Genomic DNA, 21,002 nt, shown 5'->3' on the forward strand with positions numbered 1-21,002 from the left:
TATCTAATTCCAGTCAAGTGACAGTCATAGAATAGGGAAAATGTAGAGGAGTTGCTAAGTTTTTAGGAGTAGCAGAGTGCCCTGAAAAAGACTCTGCAAATAGTTTATGAACTAATCCAACCATTCCAGAGAGCAATTTGGAATCATACCCAAAGAGCAACCAAATTTTACATACCCTTTGATCCATCAATAGCATTACTAAGTCTGTATTCCAAAGAGATAAAATAAAAAGGGAAAAAAATCCACATGTGCAAAATAATTTTATAGCACCTTTTCCTGGTGGCAAAATATTAGAAATTGAGGGAATACCCACCAATTGAGAAAATAGCTGAACAAATTGTGGTATACAAATGTAATGTAACACTATTGTGCAATAAGAAATGATGAACAGGCAGGTTTCAGAAAAACCTGGAAAGATTTATAAGAATTGATACAAAGTAAAATGAACAGAACCAGGAAAACATTGTACATAGTTTCAATGACATTGTGTGATGATCAACTATGATTGAATCAGCTCTTCTCAGCAACACAATGATCCAAGACAAGTACAAAGAACTCAGAAAGAAAAATGCTTTTGACAATCAGATAAAGAATTAATGAACTAGGAATGCAGATTGAAGCATTTTTTCCACTTACTTTTTGCTTTCTCATGGTTTTTTTTTTCTTTTGATCTGTTTCTTATTTCAGAACTGTGACTAATATGAAAAATAAAGCAAATTTAAAAACTATATCAATCTGGCTACTATATCTTCAGAAAAGGGGAGGGCAGATAGGGAGAAAAATTTGGCACTTAAGATGTTATAAAAATGAGTACTAAAAATCTTTTTGACACGTAATTAGGGAGAAAAAATACTATTTTTAAAAGACCTTGAAAACAGTAGCTTGTAGAGAAAGTTTCCAGCATTTCTAGACTGATCTGGATGCTAATTCCAACAAGCCTAACTAGGGTTGTATTTTTTAATCAGATGGGATGTAGATATGTAACATAGAGAGACTCACATAGGTCTCTATACTTGGAACTGAGATAAATCCTTTTAACCCTTTCTTTCCTTATAAAATATTCTCCAAATTTCTTATCTTCTATAACCTACCATTAGAAAAAAAAATGGTGCTTAAAGATTTTTAATTCCTTTGGGGAAAGGGAAGAAGTGGAGGTGATGGAAAAAGGGAAGGAAAGATATCTACATATGTAAAGGTATACAGATAATTAAGGTTTGGGGCCCAGCTGGTGGTTTTGCAGAATGACCTCTTATTGTAGCACTGCAACGTTCTCTTTAGGTATGGTCAGCATCTTTCTATCATCTCAGTACCTTCCTGAGGCTTAGAAGGATAACCTGACATGAAAGAAATACATAGGAAACTTTCTTCCTAGGAAAATACATCAGCATTCCTCTGATCCAGGATAAGCCCAGAAGAAATCCAGGAGAATACTTAGTAGCCAGGGTATTCTAAAAGGGTTATTTCATAGATTTATCCAATTCTCTCTCAAAACATTTCTGGTGCCTCTAGGTACATCTAGTTTCTACCTCCATCCCATTTCAGTTTCAGCCAAGGTATGATTTCAGACAGTCCTGGTGGTCTGAGAATGACTTTCAAAAGGGGTTTCTTTGCTTTAACAGTCACTTCTTCATGTTATTTATCCTCTCACTTTTCATCTCTCCCAGTGCCATTTTTTATTGCTTCTTTCTTTATGATCTGTTGATTCCTCCAAATCTGTTTTTAGATTCTACTTGGAGTGAATGCTCATTCAAATGATTAATTTGCAGCAAGCAAAACCCATCCAAGAGTTCCTTCTGTTTTTAGCTCTGCTTCAGCTCCATTTTCCAACTCTCCAATTGCTACCCTGTGGGCCATTTAGCAGATCTCTGCCATCCTTACCTGCAACTGTCAACTCTTAGCTTTTGCTTCAGGCAAACAGTTATATAAGTGACAAAACAAGGCAAATAGGATTCATGCCAGATGATCCTCTCTCTTCTTCCCAGCTATGCCTAATTTCAATTTCCCATTCTGATTCCTGAAAACACATCATTCTATTGCCTGAGAAGGTGATAGTGATAATAGCTTCTTTTAATTCCAGAATTCTTTACCCAGAGACCATGCACTTGACTTGTTGTTGGGTTTGGTTTTGTTTTTTAAGAATTTTGATATGGTGCAGTATAGAATGTTGAGGACGAATTAGATGCAAAACTATTATATTTAAGAGGAATTTCTTGAGCAATCCATAAATGGGAGAAAAGGAAGACAAGTAACCATGGAATCACTCCTTCTCTCCATGTGTATCACTTCCCTCTCTTTTAATTTACAGTAAGTCACATTTTTCTCCTCTCATATTTTTGCTCCAAATAATGTCATACATAGCCTGCACCTAGGGCTCCCATGTTATTATGCTAGTATCTCCCAAAGATGACCCTGGGTTTAAATCATGAGAACACCAAAAATAAAAATCACGATGTGGTAGCAAAAATTGAATGGGGATGAGTTCACATTTCTAGCAGCAGGTGAAAGCCCCAGTAGGGACCCTGCAAAATGGCATCTAGCAGAATCTTCAATCATCATTTACTAGATCCACATAGAAGTTTTGATTAGTCTAATTAAGGTGATCTTATTATGTAAATCACCCTTGGATAGACAACGTAGTCATTTAGGCTTCTAGGTAGGTGTATATATATATATATATATATATATATATATATATATATATATATATATATATATATATGAGTTCACCTGGCCATATTCATAAGACTATTCAACTGGACAGCCTTCACATATTTCTACTGACCATGCAGTCACTACTATAGCTGGAAATGTAGAAAGTCCTTTTATTCAACCTCTCTTTCTTTACAAAGTCTTCTGAAAATTTTGTTTCTTATAGAAGGTGATAGAGGGGTATTTGATTTGAGGCTTGAAAAATATATGAGATTCTATGAATGGGAAGTGAGAATAGAGTACTTTCTAGGCACAAGTGTTGATCAGGGCACAGACACACAGGTGGGAGACTGAGTGCCATGTATGAGGAATAGCCAAAAGGCTAGTTTGGCTATATAAATTAGGATGAAATTTGATTAGCATTTCTGATTCATTCCAAGTCTGACTTTTTCCTAGATTTGCTATTTTTATTGAGAAAGAAAAGAGAAAAGAATATAAAGATACCAATGTGACTACCCAGGAGGCTTATCAAAGAGCTCAGATTTTAAAAGGAAATATAGAAAGGATGGAGACAAGGGCATATAATTCAATACCAAAAAAAAAAAAAAAAGATATGGTCCTAGAAGAAAAGTATCTGCAAAAGCCTGAATGAATTGAAGCTTAATATAAGGGTTAAAAATAGACCAAAATGGCTTTTTGAAATTATTCTGTGGCAAAAAAAAGAATAAGAAGGAGACAAGAGCACTAGTGGGGTTGCATAGGACAAAAAGGGATGATAGAAAAAAGGCATATTGATTTATTTCATGTTTTATTTCCATTTTGACAAGCTAAAAAAAGTTTTTATTAAACTAAATAAGAAATAAGAAAAAAAATAAAAAAGAAAGATAGAAAAGCAAAACAAAACATTGTCACATACCTAGAAAAACATCAGGAAGTATTCAAAATATATAACAATAAATTTCCATTTCAAGAAAGTATATATAATGATAGGAGAGATTAAATTCATGACTGTCCATCTTTTCTTTGCTTCCCTGTAGGTTATTCTTTTGTCCTCTGCTGTGTATTTTTAGTTTATCCTTTTTTCCCCATTCATCTCCCATTTACCTCCCCCAAGCAGGCTATAGTTAAACACAGTTATGTGTGTGTGTGTGTGTGTGTGTGTGTGCGTGTATATATGTTCACAATCTCCCACATATACATCTATATACACACATGCATACAGACATACATAGATACACACATTTATACATATGTAAGTATGTATCTAAAACAATATTAATATAACTGGCATATAATGTAGATTTCTCTCTTGATGAATCTTTTTTAAGTTTGACTTTGAGATCAATGATTCCTAGCCCTACTTTTTTTTGTAGTAAATTCTACTCCTGATCTTTGTTATTGTGTTTGTGTATATCTCTCATTTCCTATGCCTGCTATCTCTTCTGCTTTAATTCAGCTCCTTAACTTGTCTTGCTACTATTTAAGCTATCCTTCTCCATGGATCCCTCCCTTATCTTCTCTCCCCATTCTTTCCTTCCCTCTTTATCCTATTCCCATTAATTTACATACCTTATTCCACTCTAATTAATCTAAACATTCTTCTGTACCCCACTTTATCCTATGCCACCCTTTCCCCCTTTTATCCTTTTCCCATTAATCTACACACCTTGTCCCACTCCCATAACTTTCCACACTCTTCTATACCCTACCTAATTCTTTATCCCTTGTCCATTAATCTACATATCTTGAAAAATGATTTTCTGTAAAGGAAGTATAAAATTAAAATACCACAGATTTTAAATTCAAAATAGTGAAGTGGTAGTTAAATGAGAATCTGAGTTCTCTCAATGAGTTTAAATTATATCACATTACAGAGAAGGAAAAGGATGTTATAATTGAAACACAGTAGGCATTTCTTAAGAAATTGCAGAGAGAATAGTAGAGGTTTCCTAGGATCTAAAATGGACAAATATATCAATTTTCAAAACAAGGACAATTATAAACCAGTGAGCTTTACTTTGATTCTTGAAAAGAACCTGGAATTGATGGTTTAAATTATAGTTTGAGAGTAAATTTTAAAAAGCATTATCAACACGAGCCAATATGGGTTAATTAAAACAAATCATGGCACTGGATATGGTAGCATACATCTGTAATCCCCTGCTACTTAGGAGAGGATACGACTGGTGGATAATAATTTCAGGATTGAGAGCACCAATAAAGAGAGCTAAAGCCAATTGGATGTTGGCACTGTCAGGCACCAAAACAGGGAGCTGCCAGAAGTCATGACCACTAAGTTTTCTGTGGAGGGACTGATGAGCTAGTTCTGATCAAAAAGAGAACATGTTCAAGCTTCTGGGCTAATAAGCAAGGAGCTTAAAGGAGGCTTAAGGGTGGGAGCAGGTGGCGCCTGATTTCCAACCTGGGTGAGACAGAGAGACTTGGTCTCAAAGCAAACAAATAACACAATCATGCCAAACATTGAGAGACATAGGAGATGCTGACACAGGACAGCCCGGTCATGATTACATCAAAGAAGGTGCTGGATTCCATGAGTGAAGCAGAATTGCCTTGGATCAAAAGAAACATGAGATGCACAAAATTAGAGACATCTCCACTCTAAATGTTCATGTGGATTATTTGTGTCCCAGCTGTGGTTAAAGACTTTGGAATTCAGATTGATCTGATCAGCCATAGTCAACTGCTCTGTACCTTGACCCCAACAGTGATATTCTTTTGGTCCTCTTCTAAAACAAAGAAGAACATGCCAAAACGTCTTCATTGTCTTTTTTAACCACAAGATTTTTTGTTTTGTTTTGTTTTTAAAGTTGACTCATTAATTTGTATGCTCGTACAGAGGTTTTTGGTAATAACCTTCCTGTACCAATACAGATCTTCTCTAAATCTTATATAGTCTGAACATTCCCTGAGATATAGGGTGTGATTAGAAATGTTTAATAATCTGCTCTCCAAAAAAGTAGCAAATTTTTAGGTTTAATTTTTGCCATTAATATTTTCCATATCACTTTCAAAAGTTTAGATATTCATTAAAACAAACCCTGCTTTGTTGTAATTGCTCACACAGAAATTTAACTGTGTTGTCAGATCCATTTTAAGCACAGACTGAAAGGTTGTGACTTACCACAAAGTAGAAGAAGGATACTGCAGTAGTCATATAATAGTATTAGTCAGTGTGACATAGTTAATAAAAGGACAAGTTAGCAAGACACGGGTTCAAATCCTAGCTCTAACAAATGCTTGCTATTTGACCCAGTACCAGCTATTAAACTCTTCATTTCCTCAGTCTTTAAGTTATAAAGATCTGAATCTCTGATAGGAATTGCACATCAAATAGTTTCCTCCAACAAAGAAGAAATTACAATTCCTCAACAAATTAAAAAGAACAATAGATGGCCTCCTCAATAATTCTAGTTAATCAAAAGAGATAGACCTAACAAATCATATAAGGAAAACTACATGAATGAAAAATGAGGATGATATGCAATTGTATAGCCAGTTCATTGAAAGCGAGACACATTTGTGTGTAGTGGGCACTTAAGCTGAACAAAAGGTTGAACTTAGAATTGACTAAGAGGGAGAGAGTAGACTTGATTTGGGAAATTGTGAATTACATTTAATGATCCTAAGCTATAAAAATCTACCTTTTAATACAAACGCTATCCCTGTGAAATCCTGTGGTTTCAAATCTTGGAAGCAATAATTTGACTTTATTCATCAAATATTTATTAGATGCCTTCCATTTGTAAAGCACTGTACTGGGATTACAATAACTGTTACAGAAAGAGTTATTGTGAGGATCAAATGGAAAAATATATGTAAGATACTTTAGAAATCTTGAAGTGCTATAAAATATTAGCTATTATCTGTATAGAAAAAATAATACAATATAAAAAATACAAGAATTTGATCAGAGAAGCATCAATAACTGAGGAAATCAGGAAAGAATTTAAGTAGAGATAATACCTGAGCTGACCTTTGAAAGAAGCTAAAGATTCTAACAGGCAGAAGTGAGGAGTGAATGCCTCCCACCCTTGGAAAAAAGCCTTTACAAAGACAAGAAGATGGAAAATCAAATGTCCTATTATGGATAAAAACAAGTAAGCCTATTTGGATGGAACAGAAAGTGTGTAAAAAGGAGAAAAATGAAAGAAGACTAGAAAGGCAGATGAGAACTGTATTGTAGAAGGCTTAAAGTATCAAGTAGAAGATTTTATATTCTGTCTTAGAGGTACGATGGAGCCTCTGAAGATTTCTGTATAACGAAGTATCTAGGGAATATTAATTTGGAAGTTATGTAGGAATGGATACGAGAAAAAGGAGTTAGTAGAAACAAGGAAATAAAATATGCAACAATTGAGATAATCCAACAGTCCAAGAGAGAGATGATAAGGGTATGAACTAAGGCCATAACCTTGTGAATAAAAGAAAGAAAATAGATGCAAAAGAAAGAAATGGAATCAACAAGATTTGGTAACTAGTTGTCTATGGGAAAAGAAGAAAGGACAATTTCAGGATTTTTGAACCTGCATGACTAGAAGAAAGATGATAGTCTCAATAGAAGTTGGGAAACAATGAGGAGAGATATGTAGTAGAAATGTGGGGGTTTAGTTTATGCAAGTTTTTTGCTGACATGGGACTAGAATTTAAAATGAGACGAGTTCAGGAGAGAGATTAGGGCTGGATATATAACCAAGATTCATTTGTGTAAGGTGATAATTAAATCCACAGGAGCATTGACATTACCAAGAACATATACAGACTCAGGAAACGAAAGCTCAAGATAGAGTTTTGGCAGACATCCAAGATCAATGAGTAAGTGATAAGTGATAATTAAGAACACTGAGTTGTAGGAAAATAAGCAAAATAGAGCAGTGTTGTGGAAATTTAAAAGAAGAGAGACAGAAAGAAAAGGCAGATAACTGAGAGCTGTAGATAAGTTGTAGACAAGAGAACTTAGAAAAGGTCAAATGATTTTACAATTGAAAAAATTCTTAGTAGCTATTCAGTAGAAAGACAGTATCATTATCATATTAATTATCTCATAATATGCCAGATTATAAGAGATTTAAGAATGAGTAGAAGAGTTGATATGCTTAAAATACAGAATGAAATATATTTTTGAACATGGCCAGTATTTATTACAGGTTTTCTTTTTCTTTTTTTTTTTTATTTCCTTGTTTCAGCCTGTGAATTACCCTTTCGCCCCTTGTTTTCTAAAGTTTGGATCCCCTTCCCTCTGGATTCTGTATGTACTTATAGGAAAGTGTGTCATAGACTTTCAGTGAAATGTTTTACACCATCTTAGAATCTGCCCCAAAGCAACCACTTCCATCTTTCATCTATGGAACCTCTGAAGATTTCTGTATAATGAAGTGTCTTAGGATCTGTGTCTTAGAAATATTAATTTGGAAGTTGTGTAGGGATGGATAAGAGAAAAGTGAGTTAGTGGAAACTGATACAACAACATAAGTCATCTTCCAATTTCTCTTGCCATCCCAATTTCCCAATTGGGATGTGGAGAACCTCTAGATCAAAGAAAGCAACCTTCCTTTGTACTTCAGGTTTCCAATCTCCTTGTATAACTATCTTTTAAGGGTAAAGGAGGGGTGCTCTCCACTCAATGATGAACATTGAGTTCCCACCAGGTCATACCCTTCACTGACTTTGAATTCCTGTATGTAATTATCCAAACCCTATTCCACACCTCTTAAAACACATTCCCCATTTCCTTTCAAAGTTTCACCCTAATTCCACCTAGCCCTTCCACTGTGCCCTTTGGAATGCTTTTTCCATTGGCAACAAATTCTCCTTCATCTTAAATGTATTTCTCTTCTTCTTTCCATCTTTGACAGTAGTGATTCCCTGCCCATTCCTTTCCAGTACTGACCACCTCAACACTCTCTTCTTTATAAATTTTGGAGATACAATTCCCTGATTTTTCTCCTACCTATCCTGGATAGGTCTCTTTTCCTGGATGCTCTTTCAGATCATGCCCTCTAATCCTAAATGTCCCTCAGAGTTCTGTCCTGAACCTTCTCTTCTTTCTCTATAGCATTTCATTTGTTAATATCATCAGCTTCCATGGATTTAATTACCTTCTCTAGGATAATGATTCTCAGATCTACCTATCCTGCTCCAATCTCTTTACTGATTTCCAATCTGATATCTCCAATTACTTTTACAATTTCTCAAAAAGGATGTTTAATATTTATCTTAAACACAATGTATCAAAAAAAAAAAAAAAAAAAGAATTCATCCCCCTAAATGTTCCTTGCTTCTTTCCTTCCCTAGTTACTGTAGAGGGCAATATCATCCTCTCAATCCCTCAGGCTAAAGACCTGGATTCCTCCTATCTCACCCCCCATATGCAAGTTGTTGTTTTCCAGATTTACCTTTGCAATATTCCTTGAAGAAGTCCCCTTCTCTTTTATAACACTGTCACCATTCTAGTGCAAGCCCTCATCACTTCATGTCTAAGCTACTGCAACAATTTATTGGTGGGTCTACCCATGTCAACTCTTTCCCTATTCCATTCCATTCTCCATTTGGCCACCAAAGCAATTTTCATAAATAAGGATTGGAGAAGCAAGACTAAAGATCATCAGAGAGACTAGGGTAGGATAGGTAGATTTAAGAATCATCAATTTAGAAATGGTAATTAAATCCATGGGAGCTGATCAGATTACTAAGTGAAGTAATATAGAGGAAGAAAAGAAGACAGCCAACTAGAATTAAAGGGCATGATCTGAAAGAGGATCTAGCATAGGACACAGAGAAGGAGTAGTCAGATAGAAGGAAAACTGGGAGAAAATGGAATCCCAAATATCTAAAAAGAAGAATCGTGATGTCTTTGACATAATAATTGTTCTATGAGATCAGTTCAAGGTACTGGAAAAGTTTAACTTTGGAGAAGAGAAATCTTAGGAAGGACATAATTTAGAGGACAAAGGATCACAATATGCAAAAATGTTTGTAACAGCTCTTTCAGTGTGGCAAGAAATTGGAAATCGAGTGGATGCCTATCAATTGGGAATGACTGAATAAATTATAGTATATAAATGTACTAGAACACTATTGTTCTATAAGAAATGATGAGCAGGTGGATTTCAGAAAAACTTGGAAAAACTTACATGAACTGATGCTGAGTGAAGTGAGCAGAACCAGGAGATCATTGTACATAGTAACAGCACCATTGTACAGATGGTCAACTTTGACAGACTTTGCTTTACTTAGCAATACAGTGATTCAAAACAATTCCAATAAACTTGGGATGGAAAATGCCATCCTCATCCAGAGAAAGAACTATAGAGATTGAATGTGGACCAAAGCATTCTATTTTCACCATTTTTATTTGTTTTTTCTTTTTTGTGGTTTTTCTCTTCTGTTTTGATTTTTTCTTTACAACATGACTAATATGGAAATATATTTAAAATAACTGTACATATATAACCTACACCAGATTGTTCGCTGTCTTGGGGAGGGGGGAAATTCAAAATCTTACAAAAGTGAATGTTGAAAACTATCTTTATGTGTAATTGGGAAAAATTAAATGTTGTTAAACGAAAACAATAGAAAGTAAAATTCAGCAAGGATATAATTTATGTTTTCAAACATTAGAAGAGGTATTAAATTTGCTTTTCTTGGCTCGAAAGGGCCAAATTACAAAATTAACTCAAAATTAAGAAACATTTTCTGATCATTAGAGCTGTACAAAAAAATAGAATACTCTGCCTTGGTAATTCTTTAAATGGTCTGAAGTCAGGAGGAATCATCTATATGAATTCAAATCTGGCTTCAAATACTTACTACATGATCCTAAGAAAGTTGCTTAATTAGAATTGTCTCACTAAATGAATTAATTAATAAATGAATGGATAGATAGATAGACAAATAAATGAATGAGTGGATGAATGGATGGATGGATAAGTAGATACAATATGTCCTAAAACTTTTGATGTAGTTTTAAGCTATTCAGGTTTAAATTAGTCTTCTAGGACACTTTATATAAGAAAGCATATCCTGATAGCAAGGACTGGAAAATTCTGAAAAAGGCAATTGAAAGGAATGAGTTTGGGAGAATGGAAAGGATTAGGGGATAAATATCTCATAGAGATATTAAGATATAATTTTATCTAAAAATTCTGAGTAGATTAACTTTGTAGTCCTGTAAATTTATGATTTAGAATGAAATATATGAAAAAGATTTTCAAAGAAATATTTCTCAAGATTGTCTTTACTAGAACCAAAATGTAAACTAGTAAGAATTCAGAAGAAAGTAACTGCTTCCTGAAGCAATATAATATGTATTTTTAAATCTTTTAATATATAATATATAAGCAAACTATGAGGGGCTAGAGAGAAGTAATGATTATATATTAGGAAGTAACTCTTGAACTCGAAAGTTACCAGCAGAAGTTCATTCCGTGAAAAGAAACCCATTGGCAACATGCCTCCTTTCTTACTGTTCTTGAAATAATTTATAAGTGGGAAAAAAACACACAACTTAAATTACTCCTAGCATGAAATAATGTATATGAAGTTCCTTGTAAATTGTAAGGCATTGGACTGTGAGAGCTGCTGGTCACTTTAGTTCCCATAAAATCTTGAATCCTATTATTTTGTCTAATGCTTTCAAATCTCCCAAACACATCATAGCTGGGAAAGGATCTACTACTATATTTGAGATTGTTGTTGTTTGTCCTTCATTTTCAAAGCAAACCAATGACATCACAATTGATTTCCTGACTTAGAGATGAATTGGATTTAAGCGAGACAAAGTTGCAAGTATTCTGTCTTCCAGAGACTCCTTAGAAACAAATGCACTGTAACACTATTCAGAATTCAGTAGACAATTCTATTTAGCGCCCTTTCTTTGACAGCTTAATAAAGAACTAAAAAATCCCAATTATAGGCAATCCCACATCATGCATGAGTTAAATGCTACATGAAAGACAGTTATATGAAAGCTTCAGTATACTGCGTTCCTAAAGATCTAGGTCACTAATGAGAATGTTCATTCTTTAATGCAATGATAGCACATCTAAGTAGTGTCCACTTTGCCCAGACACTTTACATTGAGTTATTCTTGTTCTGGATGAATCTTTTTAAATCAATGCCTTGTGTTCAATTTCAAAGCTAGATGTTTATAAATGTACTATTTATGTCAAGAAGAGAATAAATTATAAGTAGTCTGGGGACAACAGAATCAAGAGTAAGAATGAAAAATAGTTCTCAGGAGGCTGATGGGTGCAGAAAAGGGCAAACAACTCAAGTAATGATGTCATTTGGGTGTATTCTATAGATATATAATTGGAGTTAAGTCTTTTCTCTCCTTTATTTAAAAAAAAGTGTAATGTTTTAGAAAGACTGTTTAGTAATTTGAAGAAAGGATCCCAATAAATGAGAAAAATGAAAACAAATTTTTAATAAGTGTTACTCTCGAGTTTTATAATCTCCAAGAATATTTATTCAGAATATTCTACCCTGAACAAAAATATTATCTTTCAAAAAGTTCTGCACTGATGTTGGAGGAACTAAAAAGAAAATCTCAACTTTGCATAATTCTCCTTGTGAGTTACTAAAAAATCTGCCAACCTATTGTATTTGATATTTCCACAAATCTTTGATGTCATTGATGTATATACTCTTTACTAATGCTTTTTTAATTTCAATTCTCATTCATCTACTTCCATATATTCTTCATAATCCATCTAATTAAAATGCTGGAGACCTTTTTCTGGATCTTTTCATACTGACACAGAGCAAGACTTGGAGTCAGGAAGGCTTTTGTTCAAATTCTGTCTCAGACATTAGCTATTGTCTCTGGTCATCACTTAACCTTTCAACTTCATTTTCTTCACCTGTAAAATGAGGATAATGATAACACCTACTTCATAGGATTCTTGTGAGGATTAAATGAATTAATATATATTCATGTACATGTACATATATATAAATGCTAGTCATTGTTACTATATTTAATAGATACTAGTATCTTCTTTTCTGATATATATATATATATATCCTTGATTAGTCCTTTATATCACATCTTTCACAGATGTTATCTGTGGTATCTTAAAGCCCACTTTTACCCACCAAATGACTTTCTCTTGCCCTGTAGATCACCCTTAACAATGATTCTTCTAAAATTGTGGTATTCCAAGATTTATAGTCACATAGTATGAATGGGAGAATATTGATATCAAAAAGATGTGCTTTAGAGGCAATTGAAATCATTAATAGAAATGGATCATTTATTTATTTAATAAACAACTATTAAGTACCTTTGATAGGTAGAATCCTTTCTTAAGAATCATGGATTGAAAGTAATGCCTTAATTAAAAGGGAAGCAATAAATTGGGAAAACATTTTTACATCTAAAGGTTCTGATAAAGGCCTCATCTTCAAATATATAGAAAATTGACTCTAATTTATAAGAAATCAAGCCATTCTCCAATTGATAAATAGTCAAAAGATATGAACAGATAATTTTCAGATGAAGAAATTGAAACTATTTCTAGTCATATGAAAAGGTGCTCCAAATCACTGTTGATCAAAGAAATGCAAATTAAGACAACTCTTGAGATACCACTACACACCTGTCAGATTGGCTAAGATGACAGGAAAAGATAATGATGAATGTTGGAAGGGATGTGGGAAAACTGGGACACTGATACATTGTTGGTGGAGTTATGAACAGATCCAACCATTCTGGAGAGCAATTTGGAACTATACTCAAAAAATGATCAAACTGTACATACCCTTTGATCCAGCAGTGTTACTACTGGGCTTATACCCCAAAGAGATGTTAAAGAAGGGAAAGGGACCCATATGTGCAAAAATGTTTGTGGCAGCTCTTTTCATAGTAGCAAGAAACTGGAAATTGAAGGGATGCCCATCAATGGGAGAATGGCTGAATAAATTGTGGTATATGAATATTATGGAATATTATTGTTCTATAAGAAATGACCAGCAGGATGAATACAGAGAAGCTTGGAGAGACATATATGAACTGATGCTAAATGAAATGAGCTAAATGAAATGGATCATTATCCACAGCAACAACATGATGATCAATTCTGATGGGCATGGCTCTCCTCAACAATGTGAGGATCCAAATCAGTTCCAATTGATCTGTAATGAATAGAACCAGCTACACTCAGAGAAAGAACACTGGGAAATGAGAATGGACCACAACATCACATTTCCACTCTTTCTGTTATTGTTTGCTTGCATTTTTGTTTTTTCTTCTCGGATTACTTTTACTTTCTTTCTAAATCTGATCTTCCTTTTGCAACAAGATAACTGTATAAATATGTATACATATATTGTATTTAACATATACTTTAACATATTTAACATGTATGGGACTACCTGCCATCTAGGGGAGGGGGTGGAGGCAAGGAGGGGAAAAGTTGAAACAGAAGTTTTTGCAAGGGTCAATGTTGAAAAATTACCCATGCATATGTTTTGTATATAAAAAGCTATAATTTAAAAAAAGAAAAAAACACAAAAATATTTTAAAGACAAAAAGAGAAAGTAATGCCTTAAAACTATATTCTAGTCTAATCACTGACTGAAATATTGAAATATGAAAAAGGATTAACATAAGAATTTTCTAAGAAAAGAAGGGGCTATGTTTAATTCCAGAAGTGAGGGAAGTGATACCAAAGAGAATGGAATTCTGAAATGTTAACCCAGATTGTTTTGTTTTGGGTTTTTTTTTTTGCTGTTGTTCAAGTTTCCTATAAATATTATCTGAATTCTTATTGAGGAAAAGAGTTCTGTTAGAAGTTCTACCTACTTTGGGCTTTTCCCAATACAAAAATGGTTTGATAAATTAATGATCAACTAAACAAAATAGTCTTTGGCAGTCTTGGTTTTAAAAATTACATAGTCCAGTATTAATTGTTTTTATTTGATAGTTACAAAAAAAAAAACAATCCTTGCCCTCAATAAACTAAAATTAGATTGAGGGGTAATTGAAATTAAACACATAGTAATTATCTAAGGGTAGGAAGATTCCTGTTGTAGGAATCAAGACAGAGCTCTTATAGAAGATAGCATTTGTATTAAAAGCCTTGAAGAAAACAGAATTCTAAAGGAGGCAGGTAAGAAAGGAATGTATTCTAGATATGGAGGACTTGTCCAATAGATACTGGTATGGAAGATAGACTGTCATGTACAGAAATCAGTAAATAGGTCCATTAAATATGGAAGTTGATTGGAGCCTGACTGCAAAGATTTTAAATGATGAGCAGAAGAGTGTCTCTTTTATCCAACAGTCAAGAGCAGGCCACTGGAACTTCTTAGACAATCAGAATGCTCACACCTGTGATTTTGTATTATCAGTTTGCTAGTCATGTGGAAGATAGACTGTAGAGAGGAAAGGTTAAAGAAAGGGATACCAATTTAAAGATTACTGCAATGCCCCAGGTGAGAGGTTGATGAGAGCTTGTACAAAAATAGAGGCAATGAGAGAAAATGATATATGTGAACAGTACTGTATAGATAAAATGAATAAGACATGGCAACTGATATGGAGAGGGGTAAAGGAGAGGGAATTTTAAAGATAGCAGATCATTGGAAAAAAGACTTTCATTTGTCATGAGGGCATAAACCAAAGTTGAGGAGTGAATAAGAGAAGATAAAGTAAAAACAACTAGAGTAGATCTAGACGTTTTATGGCAAAAGGGATGAGAAATATTAGAGAATAGTTGCAGGGAATAGTAAGATCAAGTGAAGCTTTGTTTTGTTTTTGAGTATCAGAGAGAACTGCATAGAAAGAGTTGACCATATCATATTCCATGGACATAAATATCATTTCTATGAAGATGTCCCCCATATCTATATATTCAGTCCTAAGATCTATCCTGAATTCCAATTCCTTATCATCAACATCTTAGTAGACATTTCAAATCAGATATTCCAATGACATTTTAAAACTCAGTGTGTCTAAAATAGAATCCATTACTTTCCCTCCAATCTCAAATCCATTTCTTTTGAACTTTTCTATTTCCCTTAAAGGTACTACTTTTCTCAGATATAAAAAGGTTCTCAATCTCAGAGTAAATCTATCCCCACATAGCTAAGTCTTATCAATTCTACTTCCCTAGCATCTCTCCAACCCATTCCCTTATCTTCACTCATTTAGCCACCATCTTCATTCAACTTGTCATCACCTCTCACCCAAACTTTGCAACATAGCTTTCTAACTGGTCTCCCTGACTACCTTCTCCAATCCAACTTCCATACTGCTAAAGTGATTTTCCTGAATCTCAAGTCTTACCCAGTAAATTTCCCTGATTCTCTAAAATCCTAGGATCAAATTTGAACTCCCTTGTTTGGCATTTAAAAATCTTCACAACTTGGCTCTGATCTTTATTATGTATTACTCTTAGCTATTCTTCTGGTTAGACAAACTGTTCTTCTTTCAAGTCTTCACATATTATAATCCATCTCCTATTTTGGATGTTCCCCTTCCCTAGCATTAACTCTATTCTGCTTCTCAAAATCTTTTATTTCCTATAAAGCTCAATTCAAGTACTATTTTTTATATTATGCCTGATGCCCCCAGTTGTCTTCCCCCACTCTAAATTAGCTTGTATGCAAGCTCCTTGAAGACAGAGACTGTTTTGCGTCTTTGGGTCCCTAGCCCCTAGCCACTAGGAATTTAACAAATGTTTATAGATTGATTGAGGATCGAATCATTAATTTATCAGTAAGATAAGTAAGATCAGTAAGACCAAAGCATATCCAATATCATGAAAAATGTATTATAAGTGGAATAAGTATTTCTTATGGATTATAAGATTCACCGGATGATGTTTATTGATAACACTATATTTACTACATCTAGCTGGTACAGTAAACATGTTATTCATCTTTAATGAAAAAAAAAAGGGTTGGCTGAAATGAGTTTGGCTTCCTGGATTCATACTAGAAAAAAACCAAACATATGAAGAATGTCCCAAATTATGAAATGTATTTAGACAAGCAACCCAGTGAGTGTGAACTTTATATATACATATATATATTTTTATAGACACACACATACATATACTGCAAGTGGGCAGTGAGCTAGGCCTAGAATTGGAAGATAATAGTGGACTAGATTGTGCTTAGAAATTACATAAACTTAATTTATGCTCTGTTATAATGCCCCTCATAAACTATAGTTGCAAATCATGAGTATAAAGATTCCCTTCCACTACCATTTGCCTTTGGAACAACTGGGAGAATACAATGTCTATGCAAGGATAGTTTATGATTTTGGTAGACAAGATGAAATGTGCCCCAAGCATGGTCCAGCATCTGCTGCTTTATATATCACGGGTCACAAGTGCAGATAAACGTATCCATGGCGACCTGCCTGACCTAGTGAGGGTCGGAACGGTGAGATTAATGACATACCATTACAGGAGCAACCACAGTGAAGAGAACAGCTTTGACTACTGTAAGTATGTTCAAACTTCAAAACTTACAGACAAAACAGAATGTAAATTTTTATTCCATGTCCAAGAAAAAGTTAGGAGGTAATAGGCGGGAAATCCCAACACCTTTTCTTTCTATGAGTAATCAGAGATTTCTTTCAGCCTCCTAGAGTCCTTTATTTTTAGACTTTGCCTCCCAAGAGTCATGCTGTAGGCACCTTACAAGAAGAAAAGGAATTGATTCAGAGAACTTGCTAAATGTAAAACAAGCCTTAAAGAATGAAGAGTCATCATTCTTCACTACTCTTTAATATTAACTTGTATAAATGAGCTTAGAAATCTAACAATACATTGGATAAAGTATCATGAAATTTTGATAAAAATTGGGATACTAAACAAAAGATATAGATTCTCAGACAGTATGGTCTGTACAGAAATATTTAATGAGGTAAAAATGTTCATGGGTTGTTTTAGTTTGTTTGTTTTTGAATATAGGTGGTTCAGGTGAAAAACCTTTCCAGGACCAATGTATGCACACAGCTGTTTTCCGTGAACTGGATCCTTGAATCACCCAGGTAAGACAATAATGGCAGATTTTGGTTTAATTCTAATTCCAATACCTTCATTGAAACTGATAAACTTTTTTTCTCATGTATATTGCAAAAAATTCCTATGCCTTCCTCTCAAAATATAAATAGTTGGAAGTTGTTAAAGCAAAGTTAAGCTTCTTGTCAAGGAAGACTAACACTTAAAGCTACCTATAAGTGGAATGGAATGCCTTAGAAGCAAATGCCTTTCTTGTTGGATCATCAAACAAAGGCTGCATAACCATTTGTCAGGTATTCTGTAGAGAAAATTCTTTTTCAGGAATGAGTTGAATAAGATGGATGCTGGGACATACCACATACCTTCAAAGTCTGAAAGTTTGTAATTTTACCATTCAGAAAATCCTCAAAATCATCTGAAGTTTCTGATCAGACTTCTTTATAAACCTAAGAAAAAGTATTTTAAAAGCAGCTTGTTGGTCAAATGCCTCAATTTCCTCAAATGCTTTCAAAATATTCTCTTTGAATTCATCAGTGTTCTTATTAGAAATTACTCTTAATTCTAGTTCTTAATTTTCAGCATTGCAAAGTACATAAAAAGCATTTTCATAGCAGTCAGATAAGAGGGAAAATACTTTTTACTTGATAGATGAAAAATCAGAACTACAAAGTGATCAAATGTCTTATCATTGCAGTACTAAATTATATCACTCATCATTCTCAATAGCTAATATAGTATCCTCTACATAGTAATTGGTACTTAATAAATGTTTGTTGAATGAGAAGGTCAGTCTATGTTAGGAATATACATATATACATGTTACATGTATTCTGTCCTAGAATAGATGTGTAATCCTGAGCTAATGTCTGGAACTTAGTTTCTTCATCTCTAAAACAGGAAGATAACACCTATTTCCCCAAAGTGATCATGTGAAGAACTAATGGATAATATATATAAATATTATCTATTATTATCACATATTTTATAGCTTATAAAAGCCAATATAAGAAACATCTTCACTGTACAACTATGATTAAGAAATAGAGAAATTAAGTCCCATAGCATGAACCCTTAAATAACTTTAAAACAGTATTCCTGTATGTTTCTTTTATAAAGTGTTATATTTTAAATTGTTGACATAAAAATCTAATTTCTTAACCAATAAATTAGAGATATTACATGTGGTATTAGAGATAGCATGTTGATTGATATTCTTATCACCCTAGGAAGCTAAAGAAAAATAAAAATAAAATTTCATTCGATGGAGGAAGGTGGGGGAGGTAAATCTGTAGATTCATCATCATATGAATCTCCTGGTAAGAAATTTTTACCAGTCAAATCAGCACTTTTTCCAAAACTTAGTGTTAGAGAGTTGTCTGAGATATTGAAAGTTAAGGGAGTTGCCCAAGATCAACACAGTATATGTGTCAGAAGCAGGATCTGAATCCAGGTTGTTTGGACTCCAAGACTAACTTGCTATATCTGTCCAATAACTCTGATTCCTTTTAGTTAATTTATTTTAAGCAGAATATAGGCCCTTCTTTCCTCAGATCAGACAAAGTTATAATTCCTAATCTCTTCCCACCCCTCATATATCCAATTAATTAACTGGACATTTATCGAACTCCTACAAAGCCTAGAGCTGGATGGAAACTCCAGGTGGTTTGATTTGCTGATTTTGCCGAGAAGTTAAATGACTTGTTTCAAAATGATATTCATTACAAAATTTGGACTTGGGTCTCTTCACTCTAGAGATAACTACTCTTTTAACTCTATCATACAGCTTTCTATTTGATGTTATATCTAAAATCATGTAATTAATGTTATAAAGCAGTCTTAATGCAGTTATTATATTATTCCATATATTTCTTATACTTTTCACAATTATTACTTTTCCCTTAAGTAGTATTCAGAATTTCTTAAGCCCCTGTTGTGTATAGAACTCTTTTAGGTGGGATATTCAATATTTAAATAAAACAGCCCATGTATTGATAGTTTACACTCTCTAAAGACATAAATATATATATATATATAAAACTATAATATACAATAATATAAATACAATACAGTTGCCAAAGTGTGAGGTAAGATTTGATAAATTTTTTTGATTAAAAAATTTGATAAAATTGCACTCCTATGTAACTTTGCATACATCATTTATGTTGTCCAGAAGGTAGTTTTTTCCAACTATAAAATAAAGAAGAGGTTGGAATGGATGTCATATAAGGTTCTCTCCATCTCTAATTCTATGATCCTTAGTGGGGGAGGGAACAGAACAAAAATTAAATATAAACAAAAGTAAGTAGTCACACATACACATATATACATAAGCTAAGATGAAAAAATATTTTGCATATTCAGGTGTTGATAAGGCCTCTAAGTGACAATTTTAATTCAATGGTAGCATAATGATAATTTATAACTGAAAGTTAAATTTAGATTGCTGAACATGTAATTTAATATTTTCTTACTCAATAGATCTTACTGCTTTGGTTAAAAAACAAACTAAAATTTAAAAGTACCAAAAGTTATCTTAATGCAATTTTTTTTTTTCTAATTTGTCTTCTTTCATATCAATGTTCTTCCAACTGGATGAGGAAAAAGTTCATCAACTTCATCACTGGTGCATTCTCTGAATTGTAAAAAACAAACAAACAAACAACTCTGGATTCAGAAATGCAAAGATAGTAGATATAAACTTTTATTTAAAACTACACTACAGACTTAATATTACTGTATCACTACTTTCTGGCTTCATTAATACTAATGTATAAACTCTTAAAGAGACACTGGGTGGGTGGAATTAAAGAGTATGATTTTTTTGGAGTCTTCACTTTCTATGGACCCATAATATAATTGTAACACCAACTACAGGAAATAGTGTAGGAAGGCTTGATGTCACAATAATACTTTATGCCTCCATAAGAGAGGGAAATTTTGTGTGTCATTATATCTACACAGTAACCTGGTTGCTGCTATAATCTCTGACTAAATGAAGAGGAAAAACATGATGAGTGAGTCATCTCTAAATCTTTAAAAATAATTTTGGCTCAGGAATGACTAGAACAAGTAGGCTCATAATTCTATTATCTATATATTCTGAATAATCTTAAATATATAAAAAAAGAGCACAAAGATTCAATAATTCAGCACTATATCTGCTTTCTTATGGTTCTCTAGGAAAAATCTTCCAAATATGAACCCTGTTTAATAGTTATTTTTATTTCAGATGAAGTCATAAAGGCTTAAAAATCTATTACATTTAAATTAAAACACAAATAATAAAATAATAATAAAAGATATTCGTACATCATTCTTCAACCTTCTCCATCTTTACCAACTATATTTAACCAA

General features: G+C 33.4%; 1 protein-coding gene across 6 annotated transcripts in view; it reads left to right on the forward strand.

The window, feature by feature from the left end:
* The window catches only part of IPO5 (importin 5), a 115,225-nt gene that overhangs the window by 35,714 nt on the left and 58,509 nt on the right, over positions 1 to 21,002 (forward strand). For 2 of the 6 annotated variants that reach the window (XM_031958574.1, XM_031958578.1), the window contains exons 1-2: positions 17,049 to 17,125; positions 17,598 to 17,677. The gene's annotated coding sequence lies outside the window, so the exon portion shown is untranslated. Of the gene's footprint in view, positions 1 to 17,048; positions 17,126 to 17,159; positions 17,205 to 17,585; positions 17,678 to 21,002 lie in introns of those variants that run through there. The other 4 variants (XM_031958576.1, XM_031958580.1, XM_031958577.1 and 1 more) reach the window with 3 other exon arrangements.

This window comes from Sarcophilus harrisii, chromosome 3 (assembly GCF_902635505.1).
Source record: "Sarcophilus harrisii chromosome 3, mSarHar1.11, whole genome shotgun sequence".
Classification (NCBI taxonomy): Eukaryota; Metazoa; Chordata; class Mammalia; order Dasyuromorphia; family Dasyuridae; genus Sarcophilus; species Sarcophilus harrisii.